This window comes from Cupressus sempervirens, chromosome 8 (genome assembly GCF_028749045.1).
Source record: "Cupressus sempervirens isolate cs-2001-9-10 chromosome 8, ASM2874904v1, whole genome shotgun sequence".
NCBI classification, from domain to species: domain Eukaryota; kingdom Viridiplantae; phylum Streptophyta; class Pinopsida; order Cupressales; family Cupressaceae; genus Cupressus; species Cupressus sempervirens.
In genome coordinates, this window is record NC_143125.1 from 233593396 (window position 1) to 233620809 (window position 27414).

At 32.0% G+C, this 27414-nt stretch overlaps 1 pseudogene across 1 annotated transcript; it reads left to right on the top strand.

The window, feature by feature from the left end:
- The first annotated feature begins 23140 nt into the window (after nt 1-23140).
- LOC149542347 (O-fucosyltransferase 23 pseudogene) lies at nt 23141-25092 on the top strand (annotated as a pseudogene). The gene has a single exon (XR_016355456.1). The product of XR_016355456.1 is annotated as an O-fucosyltransferase 23 pseudogene (transcript).
- Nucleotides 25093-27414: the final 2322 nt, after the last annotated feature.

A 27414-nucleotide genomic window follows, 5' to 3' on the forward strand; every position in this document is an offset into this window, starting at 1 on the left:
GGCAAGAGAAGCTCATTGAAAAGGCAGAGAAGAAATTTGACAATAAGGTGCTTGAGCACATTGCAATAAAGCAGGTAGAATTATCCTCAATCTTGAGCAACCTTGAGCAAGCCTTTACAAATGTAAAATCACTTTTTGGCAAGCTCTGTGATGTTACCGAGTACACCAAGGAGGTCAAAGAAAAATTAAATAAAATAGATGTGGAAATGAAGGCTAGTGCTCAAAAGTTGCAGCTTGACCATAGTTCAAGCTCATCACATCACATGAAGGTGAATTTTTTGTCAGAAATGTAGGCATAATTACTTAGACAAGAATCCAGGATCAGATCTACATTGATTGACATCCAGAATATGATCCTTCCAATCATGGACCAAATGCAGAAACATATTGCCTATTCAAAAACATTGATTCAAGACATCAATTTTTCTATAGTAGATCATATGATTGAACTTTTTGCAGAAGTTCAAGTGGCTCTCTCCACCTACAAAATTTTGCAAGATAATTGGGATAAGACATTGTCTCTTATTCTCAAGGTACACTCCAAAATTCTCTCACATTTTGGTGTCTCTATTTGAATTTATTGTATATATTTTTTGTCATTATTGTCAAAAAGGGGGAGTATGAGATGAACAAGAAAAGAGAGGAAGGGGAGTAAGAGAGACATTGTGGAGAAATAAAAATAAATTGACATATGTATAAATAAAAGCTATGCATGCCATATGTATGGGGGAGATATGTAAGATATGTATATAGCAGATTTACAAAGATCAATTTTGGTAAATCAAAATGTCAGTCAATAGTTTTGGTTCATAAGTGTTTTTGTCACTAATGCCAAAAGGGGAGATTGTTGGAATTATATTATATTTGTCATTAGTGACAACACTTACACAATTCTAAATGCTTATCGAGCATCCAGTGGTTACCTTGTAAGCTTAGCAATTATACAGTTTACACCAAGCATTCCTATAGCTACCGAGTAAATACAGACAATGTGAAGACCAATAGTGTCTACCGAGTTTCTTAGTATCTACCATGCTTCACAGTGTCTACCAAGCAGTAAGTTTGTGTCATGAAAATTCAAAGCAAACCAAGCATTGAAAGAAGCAGTGTTTACCAAGTGAAGCAAGGTAAACTCAGTGTGCAGTATCTATTGAGTGACACTACATCTACCAAGTCACCAATGGTTACTGAGTTCATAACTGCATCGAGTGATTAGTATGGACCGAGCCTTCACTTCTACTGAGTGCATGATGATGCCGAGTAATGCAATGGATGTCGTGTATGAGAAGGTCACCGAGTCAGTTCAATAACTCGAGTTGTTTACTGTTGGGCCAACTTTGTAATGTATTTTTTCACTTGTATTTTGGTCGACCTTGCAATTTTGTAAATTTGAAAGGTATATATGTAAGATGTATTGTAAAATATCAACAATCAAGGAATAGTGAAGTAATGTGAAGTAATCTTGAAGAGTATCTATGAAGGATTTCTACAGCAGTTCAAGGAATACAGCAAGGTCAATACAGAGGCAGAAACATTATATTCATCACATAAGGTGATAAGTGCATAAAGGATCTTCTTAGCAATATGTTGTAAGTAGATCCACTACTACATCTTAATAGGTGAATCAGTTTTCTAAATCCTCTAACAAGGTAGACTTAATAGTCTTTATATAAATCTCCTAATAGAGTGCATACCTCATTGTATTTTTGTAAATCCTCTAACAAGGTGGACCTAGCAGTCCTTTGTGCTCCTAACAGGGTAGATCACCAGAAGTGGTCAATGTGATCCTTAACAGGCCAACTTTATACTACATTATTAAAGTTTTGTGGGTATCATCCCCACCCCAGTTTTACTTTCTATTTGGAAGATTTCTGGGTCACCAATTATTGTGTTATCTTGTGCAATGAATATTTTATGATTCAAAACTAATGAATGCAATAGAATAAATGTATGTGTGGTAAATATAAAGGAAAGTTTTTAAAGTTACTGATTCACCCCTCCCCTCTCAGTAACTTGTCATATCTTGAATATTTCCACTAGAGTCTTCACGTCTTCTACTGGATAGCTCGATAGACACTACTACACTCGAGCTATACTATAGATTGTCTCTGACGCTCGGGAGATACTGTGAAGCTTGGCATGAACTGCAAACTATCTATTTAGTTTGGTAGCAACTAAGACACATGGTTAACACTATTGGATGAATGATAAGCTCACTAGAAATTGTAGAGCTCAGTAGAAATGTAACCAATTGACTAAGCGTTGAGTCACTAATAGACAAATTGACCTTAATTTCATAACACTCCAAACATGATGTCATCAAAAAATATTTTAGCTATCAAGATCTTATCTTCTAATTCATTTTTTAGGTATAGATTATTGTTCTCACTAGTTCTGACAAAACTAATATTCATCAAATAAAAGTGTAATATTTCATACCATGCTTAAGGTGCCTTCTTTAATCAATAAAGCCTTGCTTAGTTTTGATACCATGTTTTTATGATTCTAGTCCACAAATCCTTTTGGCTTCTCAAACTAGACTTCCTCTTCCAAAATTCCATTAAAAATTATAGACTTCACATCCATTTGATAAACCTTGAATCCTTTGAAAATGATATATGTAATTAGTATCCTCACACCTTCTAGTCTAGAAATGCAGGAAAATGTCTCAACATAGTCAATTCCTTCTTCCTATGCATATCCTTTACATACTAGCCTTTCTTCATTCCTTGTCACTTCTCCATTTTCAATCATCTTGTTTCTAAAAATCCATTTTGTACCAATAACATTATTATCCTTGGGTCTAAGTACCAGTTTCCATGTGTTGTTCTTCTCAATTTGATCAATCTCTTCATTCATTTCATTAATCCAATCTTCATTTTCTAAAGCATGTTTGATTTTTTAGGCTCAATTTCATAAATCAAACATGTATTTTCTCCCAAATTACTTCTTGTCATGATTATTTCATTCTTTTCTCCAATTTCTTTTAGTTCAATGAATGATGCGTTTTGCCATACTTTGCTATTATGGGCTTGATTCTCAATTGTTCAACATTTTTTTCACTAGGAAGGGGTTCAATTGGTTTCCATATATAAACTTGGTGTTACTCGATGACTTCTTGTTGTTTCTTGGATAGTGTACTCAATTTTCCTTCTTGTACATATACAAATCTTTGATACTCCTTAGATTCTTTCTTTCTTTCTTCATTATTCTTATCTACAAACTCAACAATTTTCACATTGGCACTTTCCACCATTTGTTAGTAACCTTGTTCAATCATTTATAACCTTTTCTCCTAGTGGAGCAACCTAGGAATATGCCTTCATAACCTTTAGAGTCAAAATTTCCATTCTTAGGATCTTTCAAAATATAACACCTACTTTAAAATATTTTAAAGTAGCTAACATTTGTTGTATGCCCATACTAGAGTTCATAAGATGTTTTTTTTGTAACTCTCTTCAATTGTACTTAGTTAAGGGTCTATAGACAATATTGTTGATTTCCTCTCTCCAAAATATTTGTGTAACCTCCTTCTTAATCAACAATGTTCTAGCATGGTTAACTATTGATTTTTTCTTCTTTTAGCTATACCATTCTCTTGTGGGATCCTCGATGCAAATAGTTATTTTTTAATTCCATTCTCATTCCAAAGTAAAATAAATTCATTAGACATGAATTCACCTCCCTTATCAGACCTTAAACACTTTGGTTTCTTGTTTCTTTCTCAACTCTTTCATTATACTATTTGAACTTTTGAAATGCATTATATTTTTCTTTCAAAAATACCAGAGATGTCATTCTTGAGAAATTGTCAACAAATAAAATGAAATATTGATCACCATAATAACTTTGAACTCTCATAAGACCACAGAGATCAGTGTGCATCAATTATAGCACATCATTTGATGAGTAATACTTGCTTTTAAAACATGACTTATTTATTTTTCCAATTTCATATTGCTTGCACGCCACTTTATTAAGTTTTCTTAATCTTGGCAAACCTCTCACCCTTTCCTTCTTACTAACATTGATTATGTTATCAAAATTCACATGACATAACCTCTTGTTCTATAACCAAACATCTTTAGTTTTTGAAATTAAATGTGTATTCTTAGTAGAATCTAGATAGAATAAGTTACCTCTTGTTTTTTCTCTAGTACTAATCATATTTACAACATCATCATAGATCTTCAAATTTTGGTTTTGAAACGTCAGTCGGTGACTTGTGTTATTTAGTTGTGCCGCATCAACAAGTTGAATTTTAGTCCTTGTACCTAGTATAAATTATCACATATAATATTTTTATTCAAAATAATAGAACATTTTCCTCTTATTGGACATGGGGAATCATTTAAAAGTTTAACAAATTCTGCATCATAATGTTCTATGGTATCAAACTTTCAATATCACTAATCACATGATGTGAACAAACGCTATCAATAATCCAAGTATCATTCTTCATTAATTGAGAAATGTGATATTTTTCTTCTTTATACCTTTCTTCTCCTTTTGATCCTTCCTTCATTGAAACATAAACATCTCCCTCACCTTCTTCTTGATCAACTAGTTTGTGCACAAAGATGAGGGACCAAAAAGTTGCCACTTTTGGGTTTCCCCTATCCAAGACATAGTGCATACACACTATAGCATTTATTCACTATAGTTCATACACACTATGCTTTGTATTTCCTGAGCCATATGATTGGAAATGTGAAAATATACTAGTGTGTATGCACTATAGTGTGTGCACACTTTTTTTTCATAGTGCATACACCTATTGTGTATACGCACTATTTGAAAATGTGATAACTTGTTCATCTTCGAATAACATGTACATGCTATAGTGCATATTCACTGTGGTATTCATTAAAAAATGTCAATCCTAAGGGTTGGATTTTCCTTATATATGCAACCCAAAGGCTTGGACATTTGAAGTAGGTCTATGATGTGATTTCTATCAAGTATACATAAAAAAATGTAGATTTGATTGTGTGCCATCCATCAAGTTTACTCATGGTTATATAATAAGGGAATCAAGTTATATAAGATTATACATCCCCTAATTAATTTTCTAACCATATATATTTTTTGAATTTAAATTATGTCAATCCTTTCATCACTAATTTGTTTTAAATATATGTCTATTTTTTGTCCAAAAACCAACTTGTAGTATTTCGTGGATAGATTTTAACTCTTTCAACATTTCTTATGACAAGTTACTTTTCTAGAAATTAGACTTCATTCTACAAACTTTGTTTAGGAATAAGTTTTTGTTTTTTATTGGTCTTCAATTATTTCTAAGGGTGCAACAACAAAATTTCACATTTTTTATATGAATCGACTTTAAAAATTCATAATAAATCAAATATAGAGTAAAAAATTACCAAAAAAAATGGGATAAACTATGTAGTGTTAGCTAGATCCTCACAAAAGTGATTAAAAAAATTCACAAAAATAGTTAAGATTTTAGGGGGAGCACACTTGATAGTATGTTATAAATTTACTCTAAAAGAAGAACCAACTTGTGTGATCCCCCTTTTTGAGGGCCTTAAACTCTACCATTTAACATAAAAGTTGGTAGTCTAGAAACTAGATTCAAAGGGCTACAACTTTTTTTTTTATCATGTCTTTAAATATTGAGTCCAACTATCTTCAATTTCTTGTTAAAGTTTAGATTTGTATAATTTCATAAAAAATTGACAACTTATACCCCCTTTTTGGTCCCCATATTTGTGCACTTACCCCAATAGTTTCATACTAGGTGTAATCCTCCTCTATTAAGTAACAAGTCTTCTTTATTTTTTCATTGTATTCTTTATTCATTTGGTATATGTTCTCTCTTTTGTCAATTATTTCATTCATGTTTGTGTCATGACATCTAGATGTTATATGATCAAACTTGTTTCATTAAAAAAAATATCAAGGTTAGTTTACCTCTATACTTTCCTTTTCCTCTCAGTAGTAGCTTAGTCAACAATGCTTCTACCTCTTCTTGATCTTTGTCTTCCAATTCATACTCACTATCATTATGATTGTAATGAGTTTTCTTTTATTTTCTTAAACTTCTAATGGTTAGAGATGACTTGAAAGTAGTTTCAATCTTAGGTAAATAGCTATCAAAATTATTAAGCTCAAATGCAGTTAGCCTATCTGCCAAAGCATCAATAGAAATCAAATAACCAAGTATGGATCTCAACTCTTGAATAGTAGGAACTCTAATAGAATAGGTAGATATTAGAGTTCTAAAAACTTTCCTAACCATGACTTCTTCACTTATGACTCAACCAGCTCCTTTAATAGCATTAACCACTTCCTTGATTCTATTCTTATGTTGCACAATATTCTCACCATCTTGCATTCTCATGTCATCAAATTTCCCTCTTATACTTTTAGCTTTTTCCCTTATTATATTATAATCACCTCCATGCACAAGTGTAAGTTTTTCCCACATTTCCTTTACAGTAACATGATCTTTGACATCATCAAATTCAAAATTAGTCAGAAAAGAAGAAATCTCTAGTACCAGGGTATTGTGTTCTTTCTTTTCTCTCATCTGCTCAATTGTCATTAATCCAAGGAGTGGTGACTAGTAATGATAGTACAGTGCATAGTCTCTTATTCCATACAGGTATAGCCTCATCCTACTTTTCCATGAGGGGGATTTCTCCTTATTCAACTTTCTTACCTCTCTCTTATACATCTTTGGATCTTTAGCTTAAGTCTTTGAAAATTATCACTCCAAGCACCTTTTCTCTGATACCAATTATTAGATAACTCATAGAGGGTGAAGTTAGCTATCCTTAGGTCCTTTAAATAATTCACCAAATTTTAACAACTTAAACTTATCATCAAATCCACTCTTTAAATAGATTAAATCTAATAAACTTAATCACATCAATAAATAATATATTTCACATGTAAATAAGAAATAAAATGAGATATGTATGCACACATTAAAACTATTATTTTTAATGTGGAAACCCGATTAGGGTAAAAACCACCTAGGAATTGTCACCCAAAAATAATTCACTCTTCTAAAGTAAGCTTGATTAAGAGATAACCATGTTAAAGGTTACATACACATTTGCTAGATGCAATCTTGTTAGGGGATTTTCACCAAAGACCACCTAGACCTTATCACCCTTCAATGAGTGGCCTATTTAAAGGAATTTCAAACATTCAATGGAATGTCACCTTATCAAAGGATTTGCAAATAGAGTTGTTAAGCCCACTTGGTTAAGATATTCTCTACAAAAATGGTTAGAGAGTAACAATGAAATGATCTAATAAATATGAAATGTCCTTTTCTTGTTCAGATTGCCATTTCACTCATATATTTCCTTACTAATTAACCATCACACTAACTTCTTCAATCCACTTCACTCTACACTTTTGATCTTCTTGATATTCCCTTATGTCATCTCTTTCAACAATGTTTCCACAAAATTGACTAGTAAATAGACCAACATTGTTTGCCTTATTGTGATCCCCTCCTTATATAGATATATTTTTTCCACTTTGTTGCATTAATAAAGGTTTCCAAAAATTACTTTCATCCATATGATCATTAACTAACTCTGGTTCATTAAATCTAGCACTAGATAGAACATTTTTTAATCTTGCTAGATGTATCTTCACCTAGGAACTTGAACTTTTCTTGGATCTCAAAACACATCTCAAATATTCACCATCAGATTTTTCCTTATTAATTTTATCCATTAATCTTCCTAACTAAATTTTTCCTTATCTTGGAATCTTCTAGAATAGTCCAGATCTTCACTTGACGTTGTTCTTTACTCAATCTTTCACTAACTATTCTTCTATACTGAATTGTTTTCTTTCTTCATTGAACACCTCCATCACTTGGTTAATACTACATTTAGTTAACACTATTCTCTACTTGGTAACACTTGACATAATTAACCTTTCTTCCTCTTCATTTACCAACCACCATTCCTAGCTTAGTGCAACTCACTGATTTCTTAATTTTTCACTCTAAAAATTCATTCCTTTCTTACTGACCAAAATAACTTGTTTGTACATCATATTAAATCTATGTCAAGTCATGTAAAATAATCAAACCAATATTGTCTTACCATATATAAATTCATAGTTTCCCAATTAAGTTCACATGCTTAGCAACTTCTTTATTTCACCTTCTACCTTTACCATCCATTCTATATTCAACACCACATCCTTCAGATGATTTGTAACTTACATAAATTAGTATTGTCAATCGACTTGACATTATAACAATATAACAGTTGATGTAACTATTCTACATACACTTCATAGCTCAATTATCTGATCTTTTTTTTCATCATCATCACTTGTATTCAACAACATCAATTGCATCCAACATCCTTCTCTTTATACTTTTTACTATCCCCTTGTTGATGTAGATTAGATCCTAAATTTCTACCACTCCACAACAAAAAGGAATGCAAGTCAAAGAAGCCAGATTCCAAGTGCTTATTCTTCTCTAACGTAAATCATGCTTTTATACCATTTGACATAGTCATTGGAGAGGACTCTCCAAAGGAGATGTCTATGTTAGTATTAGTGGGACATAAATAACAATTACATGCAAATATAACCAATATAAGAAAATAATAAAGCACACTTAAAAGAACATAAAACATAATGATTTAACATGGTTCACCCAATACTTGGGCTACGTCCACCAAATAGTGAGTCCAATATCCTTATTATCTAGTGATATCAACCTAATTACAATTTGCAATCCCTTACACTTCAATATCACTACAAGAATCTACTATCTCATCATCACATTCTAAAATCCCTAACCCTATGCCATTTTATACAAGATTTTTTATACTTACAAAATTAGGGCTAGAATAATTACAAAATGTCAACCCCTAGCCACCAGTGAGGATACATGGTGAGTATATAGTACTTTTCTAATTAGTTACCACAAACTAACAATCTTCTACTTGGTGATTGATTAGGCTCCACACTGTATAGAAACATCCCACGCGGAGATTAATCCTATAGCAATAATGTTACCCTGTGAGGGCCCCACTAGATTGAACCACATTGTACTCATCTATTCTTTTATTCTATTCAAGTGAGAAGAATGGAACCGAAGATGAAGAGGAGTTCAACTTCCCCTTTGTCACTTCTTTTGTAAACATACTGTTGAATTATCATTTGTATGTAGCTTTTTCATCTTTAACTATCTATCATCTCAAATAGAACAAATGAAATGGTATGAGAATCTTATATTTTTTCTTTAAATGGAGAGCAAAATTCTTCACAAGATGAATGACACTCTAGCTATCTATAAACAAATACTTGTCCCTATGTCGGTGTCCCAATTCTTTCATAAAATATTTGAATCTATATCACCTCCTTAGATATCTCTATAGAAACAATATAATATGCCTATGTAGTAGATACATAATTCACCTTTTGAGAAATTCAACTCATTGTTGTCTCACCTATAGTATATACATATCATATAATACTCCACCTGGTATCTAGATCCCCAACCAAATCTTAGTCAGCATAGCCTAAGAAATTAGTAGTAGAGCCCCCAAAATGTAAACATTTACTCAATGTTCCAAATCATCGAGAAGAAAGAATTTATTTTTTAACATCAAGCTTCTTCAAATGCAAATCTTTATCACCCACAATACTTAATATAGTACTAATAAAAGTCATTTTAAAATGGAGAATTTTTTTGTACAAATCATTTTACAACTAACCCGTATTTAAATCTTTTCTCACCTATATCATTTTCTTTTATCTTGTAACCCTATTTATTCTATAAAGCCCTTTTTTTCCTGCAAGTAACTTACATAAATCCTAAGTCATATTTTTCAGCCATGAGTTTATTACATTTATCATTGCAAACACCCACTAATGATTTTTATCCATTTGTAAGACTTCATCCACTAGTACAAAAGAAATAATATATGACTAAATAAACTATAAAAAAATTAAAGATATATGACTAATTTTGATCACGTGACCGATAGTAGTTTATTGTCGAACATTTATCTCATGACCAAATTTATGACTAAACCATTTTAATCATTGATTATTGTTAACTAGTAGTTTATTTAGTTGTTTATTATTGTTTTTGATTATTTATTTGGTAATTTATTTAGTAGTTTATTTGATGGTTTATTTGATCATTTATTTGGTAGTTTATTTGGTTGTTAATTTGGTAGTTGAGTTGGTAGTTGATTTAGTAGTTTAATTGGTAGTTTATTTGATAGTTTATTTAGTCATTAATTTAATCATATTAGAGCATGATGGAATCAAACCACCATCCTCCTACTTGTAAAGTAGGTGTTCTTCTATTGAGCTAGTACCATTTAAAGAATAACACAAAAAATTGTCAAAGTAAACATAGAATAACAATTGAAGTAATTAAGAAATGCCTATGAAATAATAAATTAAATAAGAAACACAAAGTATCATAGTTCCTAATGTGAATGGTTGTATTGTTGTGGTTTGAAAAAATATAGAGTAAATATAAAGTGAAAAAATTAATAATTTAGAGTGAAAAAGAGGTTAAATACTCTTAATTAGAGTTTTAGATGCATTAAACATGATAATATCACTATGAATGTTATTTGTCCTAGAATATTGGAATTACAAGATTATATATATATATATATATATATATATATATATATATATATATATATATATATATATATTTAAGGGGCATATATTGGGTTAAAGAAGTTGATATTGAAATAACTAATTTTTTGGAAAATGAGAGCAATAGAATGTACCCCTAAATCAAAGTTAAAGAAGATATTTTACTGGCAATTTAGACACATAATTATGATATTAATGAGAACAAACTTTAAAACTGCTAATTTGTGGTCTCAAACTCTACAATGCTAAAAAATAGAAGAAAAATTAACAAAACTAAAAATATCTATAATGACAATCTTCAAAAAGAAGTGTTACTGGTATTAATCAAGTTCTAGAAGATCTTGAATGTAGGAGTATGCCAAGTAATCATGTTGACAAAAGAATTAGAAAAAGGAAATGGTGAGGTTAGTCACAAAGTCAAACCATAAAAAAAGGAAAGATAAGAGTGTGGTTAATAAAATTGTAAGGAAAGAAAAAGAGAATAGACACAAAATTTCCTTGTGCTTGAAAAGTGCCAATGGTCAAGAATCATGCAAATCTTTGAAGAACATAATCAATTCATATGGAAGCCCTATGAAAAAGAGTAGTCATAATTCCCAAAATAGTCAAGAGGGGCTTTTATATATCATGTGTAGTCTCTTCTTTTCAAATTAGATGCATAGTGATAGTAGCTTGAGAAGGAGATCACTGACAAGATAAAGATCAGTAAGAGGATTGTGCTCAAAATGATATAGTAATCGATCCAAAACTTAAAAGAATAGAGGACAATGAGTTTCAAGTGGTGTCTTGTTAAGAATATTGTATTAAGGTTTCAAATTCTTGAAGACAACCAAGCATTAAAGAGTCATCATCAAGGAAAAGATTGCATCGTAACACAATAACTATCAAAGAAAAGTGAATGGAATATGGGTTAAGAGCTAATCTATTGTAAAGTTGGAGAAAAGTTTTAAAAGGGTGATTTTAGATTACCTAAGATAAGCACAAAATATGGTGTTGAATAGTTAAATAGGTGATAGTTCCTTTCCCATATGAGTGACAATCCAAAGAGGAGACCATGAAGAGTAATACAAGTAGAAAGTGATAGAACCTCACAACTAATCCATACAAATGATTAAAGAATTGAGTATACAAATTTGATAGTACATTAGCCATTGATTTTTATACCAAAAGAGACAAGTAGTCAAGCTTAATTTAAATATATAGTTGTAAAAGAAATGAGCATACACATTTCCTAATGGCAGATTTCAAGATTACAATGACAATTAATATTCAAAGATAGTGAAAAGCACAATTATGCAAAAACTTGAGTGGCAATTTATTTATTATATTAGAATTAGCCCAGGGGCTATTTGTATCTATATTAATGTCCACCTACATTCCATCTAATTTGATTAGATTGTAATAATCATACACATTGAGCATGTTATTATTCTAACCATAAAGAAAACCATAGAAATATGACACCTTAAATGTCATGTTTAAGCATGTTGATACTTGTTTCTTACAGTATGTCCATAAATCATCACAACAACCATTTACAAAACTCAAAATTTAAAACATTTTATAAATACTTACGAAGAAAGGAAGGGGGAAACCAAATTATTTCATCTTTTAGCACTCCAAAATTAAATAAATGTCAACCATAGATAAATATAATGCAATATGAGAGAAACATTTTTAAACTTGAAACTAATGAGTTAAACATTTTCAGAGAATATAGTAGAATGTAAATATCATGAAATCTACTTATCCTTATGTTTCCATAGAATTTGACATGTACTTATTCAGACACTAACTTTACTTTCCTTTTAATTTCCATTGCTATCACTAAACTATCATAGGAGATAGACAAGGCAATAAACATAAAAGTATGATTATCCACACAATTAGTGTATTTTCCTAGTCCCACCTTCAGGGAAAATGATAGGAGTGGAGCTAGTAAAGATCTATGTCCAGGAATATGTTATAGAAGATAAATGAAATGAATTTTAAAATGCATACCACATAGAATTAACTAACCAACACTTCATCGTCAAATGTATCCAAAAGTTTCCTAGTCATTTAGTGTTGCAAATGTACCTAAAGGTGTGTTAGATTCCAATCAACTTTCATCAACTAAGAATGCTAGAAAATAAATCTAGAAATAACTTACATTTGCATCACTAAACACTTGGACTATCTTGGAGGGTTTATTTTGTTCAAAATTATTCTTAGTGATAGAAACCTTACAAGGTGTCTCAGATTGATTAGAAGCAATACTTAAATCCACCTTGTTAGGTTCTTGGGCTATAAATGTTCTATGTGAAAAATACCCCTAGAAGCTTTTGGGAAAAAGGAAAGGCATGGAAAAAGAGCCCATTTCCTCCTCATGCACCAAAGAAGGATTAGGAGGAGTACAACTTAGTGGAGAATTCAAAATTTTAGGCTTTACAAGAAGCTAGGCTTTCTTAGTAAAAGGTTCTAACAACACTTCTTCTGGAACACCATCACATATACTACCATCTAATAAATATATATGTTTAGAGTTAAACCAAGATAATAGCAATATGAACATGAATAAGGGATATAACAAAGACAATGAATAACAACACTTCTTTTCCTTCTAGAAATAGAAAAAATTCAAAGTTAAACATACGAGACATTCACTAACCTAAACCCTATATTCTTCAGCTCTAGTTTAATTTTAATATAGTGGTCCCCAATTATTATTATGGGACAGCTGATAGTTGATCTTGAATTATAATTTGGTCATTTGAAAGTTGATAATAAATTTAGTAAACAACCATGTTGCTTCTTGAGTTACTCCAACTACAATATAAAAGAAACAATAATCTGGAATATAAAATAAACTAACAAAATAAAATGGTAGATATTGTTTAGCAAAAATTCAAGAAGGATCACAACAATTTTCACAAGATATATAAAATAGTAGCCCTCTTAGAGAATGTAAATTATCAGAGTCTAAATGTGTTATCTCCTTAATGTTGTTAGTTATTGTTGTGAAAACTCAAGAAAAATAATATACTTCTATCATAGATGATCGGTCAATAATTTTTAGGCAAATATAGAAACCATGGCCAAAATTAATAAATGTTCTTGTTGAGAAATATATGTTGGTATATGATAGATCAACCATCAACTACTAATATTATTATTTCAAAAGCATGGTAAATAACTCTCATTCAAACAATTCCAAAGTCATACTTAGATGGGCATTACACCAAACAATTCACATGCATCCTCTCCAATTAATTGATTAATACCAAAATCTGTAAATGAGTTTCATGTGTGGACTATGTTTCCATGTTTTGCAAGTATATCTACCATGGAATTTCCAATTATAGTCTTTGACAAAACATCTTTCTCCATCGTCATTTCCATTTACCAAACAAGATGTTAATATATAGTTGCAAGGCTCCCTTTTACCCCAAGTACATTAGTAGCATGATTTTAAGTCTTAGATGTATTTCAATTTACTAGTCATGTACAACCTTGTCACACAACACGCTATAGTCAATCGATGAATTATCTTTCTGCAAAAAGAAGACTTAAACACATTTGTGTATTTTTTATCTCCTTCATATTACATCTACACATACATTTTAAAGAGATTTTTAATTTTAAAATTTAAAGAAATCAAATAGATAATAATATCTTAAAAATAATAGTAATAAAATGAATAATGAGAGATAGTTTATAATAATATGTAATGTTTAATGAGATAAATATAAGAACTGATTATGCTTGTACCTTTGCAATCTCACATTGAAAACATTATTGGTTATACATATCATGCACAACTTATACCATTTGAGTAGTGTAAGACACACAATAATTATCCTAACTAATGATTAGATGGTTGATTGTTTAAATAATGAAGATTCATCAATGGTGGGAGGTTGTATCCTCAAGAGATGCATTTTCCATGGAAAAATATAATAAAAATATAAAATGAAACCTAGTCAAGCCTAGGGAAATGGGGGAAAAAAAATTATGTAAAGGAGATCACTAATGTGGACAGACAATAGGGGACAATTATGGAATACATAGATAGTGATCATAAGATATTGGGATTAAAATACTTGTACTAATTATACACGACAACCTATGTATTAAGTAAGATTAATATCAATATAGGTAAAGCAAAATTTTATAATACATAGACTTTAAAAAAAAGGAGACATCAAATGATTGGTTTACCAAGGTTAGATCAGGGGTATAAGATTCAATCAGAAACCACCAAGGAGCAATTAGACAATACATACTCCATCGATTACAGACACTAACTCCATAGAAGGAAAAAATATTGGTACAAATATCTTATCATTCAATCAAATATTGAGGAAGAAATAGAGTAAAGAACAACATATCAAAATCACCCAATCACGACTTAAAGGAGAATTTAGTAAGCCTTAAAATAGGAATCAAAACATCAATGAGGAAAAATATGAAAGAGCTTGAAAGAAAGAGAAAGGGAAAAAATAATGGTGGAAATTTGCAAGCACTTCACTATTATGCTCAGTCACTCTTTCTAATTCTCTTTAAGAACTTCACTTCTAAGCATCAAAATGCATACACACATACACCATCATTCACACACACAAAAATAGGGTTTGGGTTCTCCTTTTATAACCAATTGGAGAAGGTTCTAGACCAAGATCAACGATTTAGATTTCTCCCTTTTGCCGCTTAAACCTTCCATTTATTAGATCCGTTAAACACCTTGAATAGGGATTAGTGATCAATTCCAAAATGCATAAACATCTCCTTAAATTACTCCTTGATCATTAAAGCATACATTAAGTTGGCCAAAAATGGTTTACCTCATGATATGTGCAATTCCAAACAAATATGTCAATCTTGGTTTGCTCGGCACAAGAACACTTTGACACTCAATCATGACTAATCTTGATGTTGTCCCTTAAATTCTAAATTCTTAAAATTCACTATATAACTCAGCATGAAATAACTCTCTGTTTCTTGGTGCATACTACCTTCTACTTTACTCGACGTATATAAACTTCTATTTTACTTGGTGTATATAGAGGTTCTCGATGGATCGTAGACTTGTTCAACAATAATAATTGATTGGCTTAAACTAAAATATGAACAAGTCTAAAATACATTGCTTGACCTTCATTGGATGGCTCAGTCATAGTGATGAACGACGAACTCTGCCATAGAAATGACTAAGTGTTTGACACTAATAGACAACAAGCTGTAGGGATCAACAATAAGGAGACTATGGCATTTCATTTCAATACATCATCTACACATAAGAAAACAAAATCAAGCCCATTAGACATAAAGAAATAATTTAGAGCATATTTTCCAAGGCATCATGAAGCATTCTTCAAACATTCATCAAGATCTAGCATTTCCTTCTTGTTTCAAGCTTCTTCCTTTAAGATGGCAATGGAGTTTAGCTTCTACATAGGATATCTTCCATTCATTCATTAAAGTTCACCATATATTCATCAAGGTGTATCATAAACATTCCCATCTATTAGGTTTTGTCTTACTTAGCTTGCTTTTGGTTTCTTTGTGTTGAGTCAAGGCTATCACATTAACATACTTGATCAAATACTAAATTTAATTGCATCTACAAGGGTAATTATATTTTACATTATTAGATTCATTTCTATTACTTTTAGCATTTCCTTTATTATTATTATTTCAATCCAAGGTTGGTTCCTAAATCTAGGGCTTGTCAAAGGTAGCCCTTCCCATAAAAATAAAACTATGTTTTCTTGTGTACAAGAGCAAGTTATCAAAATTGTGCATTCAAATTCAAAAATCTATGGCCAAGAGCTTCTAGGAGATATGGGGTCAATTTTGTCGCTGTCCTCCAAAAACATACCCATCATTCCATAAACATACTAGTATAAGTCAACTTATACCTAAAACTCTAATATTTTTAGGGTTTTGGGATTTTTTTATTCTAATTCTAGATTCATAGTCATTTTTCCTATTGTAGTTTTAGATCCACAAATTTTTTAGTAGAAAGGTACTTTGCCTTGTACATTTTGAGGGTATATTTCTTCCTCCTTTTTCATTTTATATCATAGATCTAGTTTCCTACTTTAATTGGATTTCTTGCATAGATATTTCTTCTAGATTTATTAATTCATCTTTGTCATTTAATCAATTAAATTAATTTACTTTCGCATAACACATCTAAGGTTAATGAATATTACATGAAATAGGACTTGATTTTTTATTTCCTTAGTATAATTTGGGTTTAGTATTAGCATCCCTTTTATCCTATTTAGGTTTTTCTAATCTAACTTGAGTTAGATTGAGAGTTATATTTGGAAGCGCCTTTTTCCCTTTCTGATCACCATCCTATAGTATCTAAAATCTTCAAAATTGGTCACCTTAACTCTTCTATTAATAGACCCAAAATCTTTGCCCTTAATACCTCTCTCTTGGAGGACCAAGATATTCTAACAACTATTAAAATTATTCATTGGTACAATTCCTCTGTTGGGCAATATAAAGGCCCAATTAATAGGTGGAATCAAAATTTAAACTCTTGGTAGAACCTATTCAAAACAATAGGTAGGAAGAAGACAAAAAATGCAAAGGCCCAAGAGATTTCCTTGATCACTTCCCTCCATGAAGCTAAAGTTAAGAAAAATCTTAGAAAGTTGCAGACTAAAAAAGATTCAAGGAGTCAAAATTAGGTCCATAGTTAATTACATGAATTTGCGTGATAAAGGATAAAAATTCTTCTTCCAAGTCCTTAAAGTAAATAAGAAAAAGATAAAATTGACTGTATTTGTGAGAACAGAGCAACACTTATCTCCCTTGAAGATATTCTTGGTGTTTTCTCACAATATTACAACATTATTTTCTAATCAGAGGATGATGGTAGAAAAATAAAAGAAGAAAAAGACAAAGTTAGTTCTCTTATTCCAATAAAAGTATCCTTTAATGACACTATCCTCTTTTAGACTCTAATATCTCTAGGGGAGATAAACAATAATATTCAACTTATGAGAAAGGATAAAACCCCTAGACTAGATGGGATGACTATTGAATTATTCAAACTCAACTCTAGTTGGATTTTTTTAGAGCTCAAGGAAATATATGACTATTCTTTGGGTTTGGATTATTTGGGGGGGGGGGAATTAATGCAAGGCTAATTAAATTGATGCCTAAAGGAGGAGACAAAACTCTCATTAAGAATTGGAGATCTATCACTCTGTTTAATGTTACTTGTAAGATTCTTCCCAAAATCCTAGCCTCTAGAATTAAAAATATTCTACCTAAGACCATTAACCACACACAGATAGGTTTATTCAAAGGGATGTATATTTTGAAGAACTTAATCAATAGTTGGGAGACCTTGGACTGGATGAAAGCCTCTGGGAAGAATGTTGAGATGTTGGTGATAGATTATGAAATTGCTTATGACAATGTTGAATGGGGATTTATCTTGATGATGTTAAAGGCATTGGGTTTCCATCCATTTTTTTCATATGGTCTCCACCTTAATGAAAGGGGCTAAAGTTGTTGAAGTCAATGGGAAAAGATCAAAATTCTTTGAATTGTCCAGGTCTATCAGACAAGATTGTCCATTGGCCTTGATGGTTTTTTGTAATACCTACTAATTTCTTACATTATCTCCTAAGGGATAACTTGTTGTCTTCGAGGATTCAAGGTCGTATTATTCCTAATCAAGACAAAATCTATAATTTGGAATTTTCTAATGATACATCAATTCTTTTTATGCTTTAAGAAAGTCATATGGATCACCTAATGGTCAAGCTATCAAATTTTTGCTTTGTTTTAGGAAGAAAATTATCAATTCCAAACCTATCTTTCTTAGATCCTCCAACATGGTACAATAAGTATGGAATTGGTTGAGGGGACCTAACCATGTGGTCAGGTACTTAGGAATTCCCTTTTTTATATGCTAGAATATAAATGATATGTGGTTGTATATTAATGAAAAAATTAGTGCTAAACTAAATAAATGAGATTTTTCCTATCTAACCTTCGTAAGAAGAGTCTAGGTATGTCATCAAATCTTGCCCTCATATTGAATTTATTTCTCTTCCACCTGGATTTTCAATGTTAGCCAATTTGGCTTTATATAGAAAATCATTTGAGACTTCTTGTGGTCTGATGGAAAAGGTTGCAAGAAATCTCATGTTGTAAGTTGGGAATGGTGTGCCATGAGCAAGTAAATAGGTGGTCTAGGATTAAAAGACCTCAAAACTCAAGGTATTTCTCTAGTAGTTAAATGGATTGCTAAAGTTGTTAAACAAGATGAATAGTGGAAAGTTCTTATCAAGAGTAACCTAAGTAGGGGATTCCCTGGTGGAGCTAAATTCTGGAGTAGGTTCAACATGTTGGACTTCCTAGCTTAGGAAGTTAAAACCTCAGTGAGATGATCCAATGTGTTCATGTCAGTGTGGAAAAGTTAGGCCAAGGTTACACCCCTTCTAGGAAATATATTGAAGAAGGAGAAAAGAATTATTTGGTGTGAATAAGGCTCTATTTGGTGGAACCTTTGAAGCAATGGAAAACCACTTGCACTTGTGCAAGGTGTTCAACAAAAAAATGGGCTAAATTTGGGATTTGTACTTTCAGAGATATTTGTAGTGATGGTGCTCTAATACAGTGGATGGTTTTCAAAGAAAAGTATATCCTACTAGACTCTAATTGGAGGACTTACTTCTTAGTCAGGGGAGTGTTGACCAATGAGGGTTCTAATTTCTCTTGCTTCTCTCTCGACTCTTGTGCCTTTCAGTTGTGTTGTCCTGACTCCTCCTCCCTTCACTTGGTCAAATCTAAATATATTTACACTACTCTAACCTCCTCTTTTTTCATCCTTGAGCATATTAATTCCTATTACAACTTGTCTCATGAGCCTTCCCTTTGAAAGAAATACCATATCAGCTTGTGGTCTAGACCTATTGAACCAAAAAATATTTGCTTTCTTTGGAGGCTTTTCTTGTGCAAACTGTCATTCAAGAAACACAGGGGGGATTACAACATCTTCACTATGTTTAAAAAAGATGAGTCTATCATATTTTCTTTAATTGCTTCTTTACCCAAAAGATTTGGGTGATGTTTGAGTTTACTCTTGACAACAATATTTCTATGGAAAATTTTATTTCTAGTAGAATTATTACTACTAGTAAATGGTGCAATTTTTTTTTGTCTATATTTTCTTCTATTTGTTTCTAGTTTATTTGGAAATATGGGAATAACGATATATTTCAAGGCAAAGCTAGGTGCCTTACTGAGTCTCTAAGGAAACTCATATATTATAATGTTGCATTCCAGGTGATTGTGTGCTCAAGCTTAAAGAGAGTAAATTCCCACAAATCTTGCAAGAGGGTAAAGGTATTATGGAAAAAGTTGAAATAGCTAATGGATATACTATAAAGAAAGATGTTGACAAGTTCAACATCCCACTTGCCTAGTTTATTCAGAAGCTTAAGTAGTAAGGAAATTGGAGGCAATATAATCAAGAAGGCAAAGCTCCAACCAACTATTTCATGCCCTATCCATTGCATTTTACTCTTAGGACTATAATAAAATTATTTTCAGAGCTTTTGATGCAAGACGAAGGTTTGATTCTTTATTTTTTAATTGTTAATATGTAGCCAAAGCTTTTTTTATTGTTTAGTGACTTTTCTTATGTATTTTATTTAAATGATTCTAGAATGATTTTTCTTTTTGGGCAAATTAAGGTTTTTTTTTTTGGCTCCTTGCATTTGGTTTTGAACACTTTTGAGGAAGATGTAGTTGGTGTTTATAGATCATGTACACAACCCTATAGGAGTGTTGGTTTGAGCCCTTTGTTAGAGGATTTTGTAGAGCAAGGTGGGAAGGACTAGTTGGATCATCAAGATTCTAGATCAGGGCTATATGTTAGCTTTGACACAAAGGCTGTGCTTTTTGGAAAGTAGATGAAGAAGATTTCAACGGGTTTGGAGGTAAGAGGGCAATATTTTTTGTGACACAATTATCGATTTTCTATGCAAATTGAATACTATCAAATGACAATCCCATAAGCTTATGTTTAAAAATTACAAATTATTATTTGCTAGAGAAAAAATAAGAACATCTATTATGAAACTTATAAGGAACTACTATAAATACAATGGATTTCTTTTATAAGTTGATTTTATTTTTTAGAGTATGCTTTTCCAAATTGTATCATCTTGCGACATTAGTCAATTATTACATATTACATTGATCTCCCTCTAGAATTTAGAATGTCTCAACTAAAATCTTTGGCAACTTTGTGTACCCATAATAATGACATAGAACCTTTTCTCCCACAGTCTTGAATTTCAAATTTTTTAGTCAATATTATTTCTAAAAAAAATAGATTCTAATTTTTTAATTGAGAGTTTTATTTTCAAGTAATGTTTCATTATATTAATATATCAATAAAGTTAAACAACCCTTCCCAATTTAGAGTGTCTCACCTAAAATATTTGATTTCTTTGTATATACTCTTCATAATATAAGATTTTTTTTCCCTATAGTTTTGTTTTATAGATATACAACTGATGTATTTACAATTATAATTGCTCCAACTCTTGTTCTATATGGTTAGTTATCCCTCTCATTTGTTTTCATCAATAAAAGGTTGAAGCCAATGCTTTTCATTAGTTAATAATATTTTTTTAGATGCTTTCTCTGTCCAAATGAGCACTAATAGGGAAGAATGAAGTTAAGAAAATATTATTCCTCTCATTTATTGTTAGACATTACTTTCTAAATCAACATTTTTCTGATTTATTATTAAACATTTGGTAGTATTTTTTGAATCTCTTTATATTATTTAATTTTTTTACAGTTGAAAATGTTATAAAATAATCAATTAAGTAGTTTAAAACCATGTTACTATGGTTATGATTATTCTATGTTTCAATTTTTATTTATATATATTTTGTACTATTTCAAATAATAAATAATAAAGACTTAATTATATAGTTCCAAAAACTTTATTTTAGATAGTTATTCATTTGAGTCATTACTCAATAGTTTCTTTAAAATTTAACTAAGATTGACTTAACTTACTTTTTAACTCATGCATCTTATATAAAATTATATATTATACAAGAACAATACATAATTACTAGTTTATTTTTCAATAACAATGATAGTTAAATTGTTTTATTAAGGATAACAAAAGTTCTAGCCAATACTTGACACTTGTGACACTATGATACCATTAGATTTATACCTTAGTTGTAACATAAAAATCCCTTACTAACAACCTCTTCAACTTAAAAAATATATCAAAATTTGATGGTTGTATTGGTCGTCTTTTTTCATTTTTGAGTCATATATGACAAATTGAAATTTTGATGGACTGTATTGATTGAGAGGCCAATTTTATTTTTTAAACTGTCAATGTGATACTCTAGTTTAACAATAAACCATCAAAATTCATTATCAATATTTTAAAAACATACTATAAACTTGTTTCACCAATTTAAAATATTAGGGTGGGTCCCCATGTAGTTGTTTAGCTTAATTTGGCTAACAATTGTTGCTCAAAATTTTTAGGAGCAATAAGTCGTTGCTTCTTATTTCAACCCCTCCATTTTTTCCAAGCTTATTTTTCATTTTTAAGCATTGGTCGTTCCGTTGAAATAACAGAAGATTCTCAACTATCCTTTGTGCCAATTAAAAAAACTAGCATGGAGACACTTGTATGCTTATTATTAAGCACAAATGAGACTTTGGCGGCATGGGGAAATGAGGTTAGTATGCAAAATAGAAACTTAGCAACTTTCTTAAGTTGACATAGATTGCTAACTTATAATCACTTTCTAGAAATTTATCTTATTTTATAAAATAGATGGATTTAGAAACTTCAAGATATGAGATTTTTGTAAATATTACTAATTTATAAGCATATTATATTAATTTTTGACAATCAATATTTATATTAAAAAGAAAAATGAAAGACATTAACATGACCAAAGTGTCCTAAAAAATACACATGATAAGGAGGGGTGACCGTCAAATTATAGGCCTACTCCAATGCATCATTGATATCACTTAGTGTGACTGCTATTCTATTAATAAACTAAAGTAAGACAAACTAAGATGCTCCTAGATTTAAACCTTAGTGTCAACATAAGACCCACTTGACATATAGAATAAACTAAAGAAAGACAAATTAAGATGCTTCTAGATTTAAACCTTATATCTCAACATAAAGACCACTTCTTGTCAAGTTCAACAATCCTTTCAACTATTTCTTTTTAAAATGAATAATAAAAATTTATATTTATATTCCCAAGATGCACTTTATTAAAAGCCTAGATGAAGAGAAAAGAAATGCCCCATTTCATTATAAATGATAAATGAAAAACATTAAAAATTTCCTTGAATTGACCCTCATCTAGAAAAGCCTAGATGGGAGAAACTTAGTCCGCCCATTGGACTTCTTTAATCTACTTTTGCACACGTCACCATTTCAATCTCATATAATCAAGTGACACGATTGTTCTTTCAATTAATCACAACATTCCTTGATTTTCCACCAAAACCAAAAAATTATGTGAGGCGACCAAACAAATATCGCCTACTCCAAATGAAACTTTGTGGGGCTTCTTCATCAAAATGCGCACTAAATGCAATTGAAATCCCAATTTCATCTTAGCGTAATCGCCAATCAATTACTTGAACTGAACGATTTCCGATGTTCAAGAAACGGAAATTCCAAGAATCTAGCCGTCCGAATTCCACATCACTTTGGTTTCTCCGCCAGAATTCTTCATTAGGGAACGACAATGGGTGGTGGGCTTAAGGCGGTCTGGTTAGCTTCTTTCAATTGACAGAAATGCAGGCCAGGAAGAAGGAAGAAGAAATTTTGAGCAGTACTAGAGGATTTATGAAACGGCAGCAGATTAGTTTGAAGGTTTACAGATGTGTTATGTTGCTTTTCTGTGTTCTGGTGACCAGAATTTTGACGGCGCCGTTGTTGACAAAGCTGCAGGAAGGCCGGTGTTTTGAACATCACCCAGCATTTGCTTTGAATATAGTTTTAGAGGGGCCGGATGAAGAAAGGGGAAGGGTTGGTACAGGGGGCGTTCGGAGCGATAAATTTCTGGAGGTGCCGCAGATTGTGTGGGGACTCAACAATCAGAAGATTGCTCTGGCCAGGGCTGCTCTTACGGCCAGGAAATTGAACAGGACTTTGCTCATGCCTAATTTGAGCGCTTCTCTGTTTTACAAAGACACAGACCTGCTGCAGCCAGTTCCTTTTGATGGAGTATTTTCGTTGGAAAGGTTCAATTCTCGCTGCCGCGGGTTTGTTCAAATGGCCCGGGGTTCGAATCCCGGGGAGGGCTTTGTTGTGCGCAAGGGGAACGGGCGCAGGTGGAGTGCTCGTAGGGATTTGGAGCAGCTGGATGAATGTCTTCGTAACCCGGAGATTGACCGGCAAAGGGTTATTAAATTGGAGGGAAAACACCCTTTCCTCTGGCATGACCACTGGTCTGTAAATGAGTATGCTACAGTCTTTGAATGTCTCGATTTGGTGGACGAATTGTCTGCCGAGGCTTCTAAAGTTGTGGCAAAACTCATAGGGGTTGGAAATTCTTCAAAATATGTTGCTGTTCATATGAGAATTGAGAAGGACTGGATGATTCATTGTAAGAAGCTGGAGAGCCGGGCTAAAATTAGGGACGGGGAGAATCTGAGGATTTGTAGCGGAAAGGAAGAGATTATGCGGCGCGTGGCGAAGGTTCCTGGTCTGGAGAAGCCGTCTGTTGTTTATTTGGCTGTGGCGGATGCTCTACTTGAGGACGGGTCTTTGCTGGAAGGGTGGAGCCATGATTTGGTTCCTTATGAGAAGAAAAAGCTCGGAGTTACTGGTATTTATGCTAAGTATCCTTATTTAATGCAAGCTGCCATTGATTATGAAGTTTGCCTCCAGGCTGACGTATTTGTGGGAAATAGTTTTTCGACATTTTCAAGCCTGATAGCTTTGCAGAGGACCGTGAGAAGAAAGAGGGGTGAGGGTGTTAATGGCTGTGAAGCTACATTTGCTTATAATATAGAGGATCCTGAAGGAGGAGGACCTCAGAGATGGGCGGCAAATATGTCTGATTTGAGCTTGGAGGCTATCAGTTATGGATCTAACAAGGTATCTTGTTTGTGATGGCAGAATTTCTTGAGACTTCTTCTCGGGGAAATTTGAAATAGGTGCCACGGTTTCCTCAAACAGGGTAATTTGAAGCTCTGCTATTTGCTTTAATGAGTTTTTGAGGAAGATTATCCTTTTTATCACAGAATAGATTGACTATTTTGTAACAGAGAAGTGGCATTCTGTTCAGCTCTGCTTCATTAATGAGGTATTGTGCAAAACCCCATCTGAACAGCACATCTTGTAAAATGTTGGAAGGTGTGTCTCTGTAATTGTGATGTTTATATATTTATCTTGAATTCTGCCATTCGTATCAAAAATACCTTTCTGTCTCTTAAGGGAATGAAAAGAAATTACGAGAATTGGATCGAATTTCTTAATTCCATTAAATGGGGAAGAACCAAGGCAAGTTTTCTTCTTAGGACCTTGTTAGGATTATGGGGTTTTGCATATGAGGATATGCAATCAATATATTCTATCTGGTCAAATTTCTTATCTCGCAGTATATCAATAGGTTGTAGACCAGTATTTATCCTTGTCTTGTGCAATTATAGCTCGCTTTACAGAGATACATGCTCTGTTAATTTTTTGAGGAATGATTTTTTTTGGGCCCAAAATAGCAAACCCTCATAACCCATTGAAATGCAGTTGCCGATCTTAACAAGCATTTAATGGGGATAGTTAAGATCAAACTGATTTTGAAGTGGGGATGCATTAACAACTCACAGTAGACATCGATCCGGAAAGCCACCTGTGTATCACTCGTCAAAAGACACCTGTATACTATTTGTGTTATATAAGATCATCAATCCATGTTTTGCCACACGGCATATCAGATTCTTCAAAATTCCTATTTTAAGGATTACACGGCCAAAATCTAAAATTCTGATGTTGCAGACGTAAAAGTAGTGCAAGCTCCGCTTTCGGTTCAGCTTTTTCAGACAGGGTATGACATAATTGAAAGGGGCTTACGTTATTGTTTTTATTTTTTTCCTTTTGAGTTATCATTTCATCCTGGGCTGTTCATCCATGAACAATGAGGGCTTAAGTTCAAACAATTGAATTGGGTTAACACTGAAGCCTCTCAAGCATAGAAGAGAATGGGTTTTATGTTGAAGGGTGCCATGATAAACAGATTAAACGGAGAAAACAATTACTTGCAGCATTTTTCTGATAATAAGAAGGCTTCGAACTCAGTTTGTAGTATTGGAATAATTTCTTTGTAACTGAGGCTGCAAGTATTAATCTTATGAAAGATACAAGTTTTCTACTGTTTTTGGATTTGACTGAAGGTCGTTTTTTCTCGTAACAACTTTTAAAATCACATTTTGTTCTCCGTTTTCTACATTCCCATAATCAAAATAATAATAATAATAATAAAGAGGTCAGAAAGAATCTTATTTCCACCCTTTAAAGAAATGATAAAACAAATATTGCTGATTTAAAAAAGCATATATTACTGTATCCATACATAATTCAATCAATTGAAACTTAAAAAGAAGAATTGTTTTATAGAAGACAGCACTGATCAATCCGTATATATATTTAATTTGAACCTGCATCATTCATCTGTTAATAAATCGAAACGACAACATCCACCCCATTAACAACTCCTTATAATTGGAAGTAATGCCGTTAAAAAAGAGTAGGTATGACTGGCTTCCACAGTATTAATCAGTAGTGGTTGGAGAAATGAGAAAGGATTATATTTATAATCAGAACCACTGTATTGAATGAATCAAAATGTTGTTTTTGCGTGGACAAATGGGTTCTTAATAAATATGCGAATGTGGTCCCTCTTGCTGTGAGTAGCCCACAAAAAGTTCGTTTGAGAAAATAATGCCAAGTAGGTGTATGAGATCGGCACAGAAACATTGGCTGTTTTTCAAGAGTGCCATGCAATTTGAGTAAGAATCACCCATCCTCAAAGCAAACTCATACTAACAATAAATAAAAGTACTAGAAAGTTTCATCGTTTGAGTTTGAAATGTAATAAAAAGTGGGGCCATGCTTGTACTTGTTTCGTTTGGCTTTTTTTGAACTTGGGGCCAAGTATTTAATTGGCTTTTTGCTTTATTGGTTTATTATAGGCTTGTCTATTTATTTTGCATAGGTTTATTTGGACCCATTTTGGGTTTAGGGGAGACAACCTAGGCCTAGCGTTAACTTTGCATATCTATAATTTTTAATTTGCGTGTTGGAATTTGTCAAATTTTCAGTGAATTTCCGTAGGTGAGTGAAGAGTTTAAAGCTAATCTTTCGGCTTTTTCGTATTTACAGAGCTTTATGTAGAACTCACATAGTGCGAAGCGGTATAAAAGTTTCATTTTAAATTGTTTGTTCGGAACTCATAATGTTCACCCGCGATAGCCGCTCATTTTTAAAATAGTACTTTATTCACAAATGGGTCAAGCAACAACCAAGAAAGCCAAAAAATGATTCAACTATTATAAGTACATGTGTGATTGGCTATTAGTACATGTGCTATCATTTTTTGGGGCTTTTTACAAGTGGTAATTGGGGGGGTCTATAATGATAGATGTATCAATTATCCAACTATTATCACTATTATCAACCTTAAACAAACTTAACCATATGAGCAATATACAGAAACCACAACAAAATACTTACAGACAATAACA